Source organism: Rana temporaria (assembly GCF_905171775.1).
Source record: "Rana temporaria chromosome 4 unlocalized genomic scaffold, aRanTem1.1 chr4o, whole genome shotgun sequence".
NCBI classification, from domain to species: Eukaryota; Metazoa; Chordata; class Amphibia; order Anura; family Ranidae; genus Rana; species Rana temporaria.
In genome coordinates this window covers 19,073-23,391 of record NW_024404449.1, presented here as the reverse complement: position 1 = coordinate 23,391, position 4,319 = coordinate 19,073, and the positions used below count along the sequence as shown (strand labels likewise).

At 46.6% G+C, this 4,319-nt stretch overlaps 1 pseudogene; it reads right to left on the bottom strand.

Moving 5' to 3' along the window:
• Nucleotides 1-2,074: 2,074 nt before the first annotated feature.
• On the bottom strand, nucleotides 2,075-2,225 carry LOC120921776 (annotated as a pseudogene).
• Nucleotides 2,226-4,319: the final 2,094 nt, after the last annotated feature.

Here is a 4,319-nt window from a genome sequence, read left to right as displayed (position 1 = left end):
GTGGGAAAAAAGCCCCTCTGGGGCTTATACACTTTCCTGTTATACTCGATAAGAGGTGGTGCATTTATTGAAATATCTGGGCTTCATGAATAATTTGATAAACTATTCTCTTATTTACTCTCTTTCCTTGGCTTGAGTATCTTCAGGCCCCGTACACACGGCCGAGGAACTCGACGTGCCAAACACGTCGAGTTCTGGGATGAAGCCGCCGAGGAGCTCGGCGGGCCGCCTTCTCCCATAGAACAACGAGAAAATAGAGAACATGTTCTCTATTTTCTCGACGAGTTCCTTGGCGGCTCCATCGAGCCAAAAGTGTACAGACGACAGAGTTTCTAGGCAGAATCCGGGTTTGACCGAGTTTCTCGGTGAATTCTGCCGAGAAACTCTGTCGTGTGTACGAGGCCTCAGAGTATTCCTTCTAGCTCTTTCCTGAGTCTGCTGCCGTCCACAGTCCGCAGTTCATCCCAAAGACTGTCTATCAGAGACTTTCAGAGACGCATAGTTGTGCTCTTTTTTTTTACAGACCATACCCACTCCTCCTAAAGCTCCTGTTCGGCTCTTCTGCTTGATTCTGAGCATACATGTTTTTTTTTTTGTGCGTCACAATTGCATACAGACGATCGGAATTTCCATCAAGAACCTTTCTTGACGGAAAATTTGAGAACCTACTCTCAAATTTTTGTTGTTGGAAATTCCGATGGAGCCTACACACGGTTGGAATTTCCAACCAAAAGCTCACATCGGACATTTGTTTGTGTGTACACGGCATAAGAAATGTATCAGAATACAGTTTGGCTTAAATTTATGAAGACAATTATTTATTTGCAACATAACAGAAAACATTTTTGTTTTAAATTTCAGTATTTTTTAATTTTTATAGCAAAAATAAAAACCTTTTTTTTTTTTTTTTGAAAAGCCTATGGCGTGTGAACACACCCAAAAAACTCCACCCGGTGCAGAAAAAATGTGCACACACATAAAGAGTGTTCACAAAAACGTGCAGACGGGTGCAACGTCAAGTGGTCCTCCTGTGAAGAGGGACCCAAACCCTGATCCCCCGGGGCGTTAGGCTCCAGACGGGTACTGAGGTACTGTGGTCTGAGCAACCGAAGCCGACACGGACCCAACTTCCTCGGAGGGACTGCCGAAACAGAACCCTCCCAGTACTAGGTGGGGCTCCCCCGAAGGGAGACCCCATGAGAGCAGGCGAACTAAGCCAGAAGGCCGAGTCCACCCACTCCCAAGACGTTCAGGGCTGGCCCGAGGACCGGCACCCTACTAATCACACAGTGACAAAATGTGCACAAACAAGAAAAGACAAAAAAGTGACAAACACAGGCTTAAATAAAATAAAGTGGGGGAAGGGATAGTGGAGAGGAGAGTGAAAGAAGTGGCCATTGTGGTGAAACAATGACCAGGCCCTCCGGCCAGGAATAAAAAATTCCTCCGGTCCTAGCCAAAAGGCCCGGCCCAGGAGGCAGGTGCTAAAAAAAGCGTGTATCTGGTGCAGTGACCGTGGTATCTTAAATCAATGTGTCCCTCACACACAGTGATCTTCAGATACCGCTGGACTGCCACTCCAGGGGCACATGCACCATAGGCTTTTCGTTCCATATCCGACCCCCCGACCGGCCAGTGCAGCCCTCCACCCCTGCCAGCTAGAGAGCCCTTCAAGGTTTTCTTGGGGAGAACTGCCACTCAGGTAACAGCCTCCACCAATACTAGCCCCTCCAGACCCTCCGTCAACCCAGCGGATTTGCATGGCTCTGCCCCATCCTACCATAGGGCATTACCAGCTCCTCCAACCGGATCGCTGACAGAGATAGCACTTACACCAGCCAGCCAGAAGGCCAGACTAGAACTCGGCAAAAAGACCAAGACCAAGCGTAGTACCCATCCTCACCAGGAGCACCCTTCCAGATGGCTCAGACTCAACCATGGGCCGGCCCCCAGTATTCTGTCGGGCAGCACAGCGTAGTCCCTGCTGAAACCATCCTTCCAGGTGCAATGACGTCATTGGATTGCATCCACCCTCCCCATGTAGGAGGTGCTTCAGCGCTCCGCTGACAACTGATAAGGACAGATATCACACCCAGTCCCAGCCAAAAGGCCGAGAAGCGGCAGGGAAGACAACCACGATCAGCACGGCCTAGAGTGCAATGGCCAAGCCTCGCCCTGGGAGAACCACCTTCATGATCATGGTGTCTCCCCTGCCAGGTAAGTAGTGTATGTAGCAAAAATAAAAACCTAATGGGGAAATAAATACCACCAAAAGAAATGTCTATCTGTCTGAAAAAATCTGAAAACTGGCCTGGGCAAGAAGGGCATACAAGTTATTGTGTGACCAATACCATCCAAATAATTTTTACTTTCATTTCCCAAAGTTATCCGTCTACAAGGAGACCTGTATAGATCAAATGATGAGACCAATGAGGATGGAGGAGGACCGGAGTCACATGACTGAGAAGATACTAAACCTCACCCTGGAGATCATCTACCTGCTGACCGGAGAGGTGAGGAGGATTCTAGGAGGTCACATGACATCACTCTTGTCTCTATTAATAAAACACAGACCTGACCGGAGAGGTGAGGAGGATTCTGGGAGGTCACATGACATCACTCTTATCTCTATTAATAAAACACAGACCTGACCGGAGAGGTGGGGAGGATTCTGGGAGGTCACATGACATCACTCTTATCTCTATTAATAAAACACAGACCTGACCGGAGAGGTGAGGAGGATTCTGGGATTCTAACATGATATTCTTATTGGTTCCTCAATACAGAGATTTCCTCTTGTGAAGTCAGGTGATCACATGACCATCACAGTGCCTCCATGTGACTCCCTAAAACCTGAGAGACACAACATGGAGAAGATTCTAGAAGTCACCAAGAAGATGATGGAGCTGCTGACAGGAGAGGTGAGGAGGATTCTGGGAATTCTGGGACATTATCCAGTAACAGACAAGGGATATGTCTAGAACATGGACTCGTAGAGGTGGTGAGTGTTTTTTTTTTTTTTTTACACTATGTGATATTACAAGATTATCACCTTTTACAAGTGATCTTTTGTATAATTTTCTTGGTTTAGGGTGAAGATCTGATAGATATAAAAGTTGTGATTAAAGAAGAAGAAGAGACGTATGTGAGGGATGATCAGCAGTCTATGGAGGAGGATGGAATAACGGGGACATTTATAGAGGAGGACACTCCTACAGAGATCAGCACAGGTGGGTCATTAACACAAAATCCATTCCTCCACCCATACTGCTCACTGATTGGTCCGATTTTGATGCTTATACATTTACCCTTATGCGTTTTTTCCAGTGCTTTTTATTGCCATACCTATTTTAGATGAAGGTTGGCAGGTGACACACACCCTTTGTCACCTGCTCTCCATCTACTCATTAGCACTTGTATGCCTCATTGAGGAAACTAGAAAAGTTTAGTTAGGACCACAGTAATGCAGAGAGCCTTGTAAGCGGCCTGTGGCTTATCCATATATTTGCAAATGTGTGCAACCAATCCTCTGCTTTTAACATACGAAGTTAGACAGCTGAATTCGGCTTGCAATTTGGTTGGTAAGTTTGAGCCTGGTTATTACGCTATACAATTTTACTTATACATACTGTTTGCATCAACACGCATCTCATTTAAAGTCCCAACCCTTTCTTTCAACTTTTAGGGATGGAGGCATGTGTTATTCATATGCCTTATTCAAAGTCCCAAACCCAGTTCCACATTGGTCCAGAGTAGGGCGGGGACTGGGTGCTATCAGCCTGTAATCCCCTGGTCACTTTCCTGAGCTGTGTTCCCCGTCCTGTATTCCTGTATTTCTCTCGGATAATCTTCCTTCTCTGTGCTGCAGACACAATTTATGTCTCTAGACTGGATTTATGGAGATTCTGGGGATCAGCAAAATGTTCCCACAATAGGTATTCGTAGACCTGGGGTATGTTTTTTGGGTCTTCTGCCCCATGCCCAGGTTTAGCATGATCTCTGACAGAACAATCCCTCAGGATTACTTGTTCTGTTGTCTGCTGGCTGTGCCGGGTGGAGGGATATGTCTGTATAGTCTCAGACCCAAGTCACTGAGTGCAGTCTCAGGAGATGGGAGGCAGCGGTGTGGGATCTCTGCAAATTGTTGAGTACCTGTGTATTGTCTTGTTGAGTAGTAGTGTCAGGAAGCTAGTTGTTAGGAAATTTGGACAGGGTATAATCTCTAATCCTCATTAAATTAATAGGTAAGATGCCCGGCGGGTGTGGCGAGGCGACTCGGTGTACATCTTGCGGCATGTATGCATTCCTTGATCATCAGA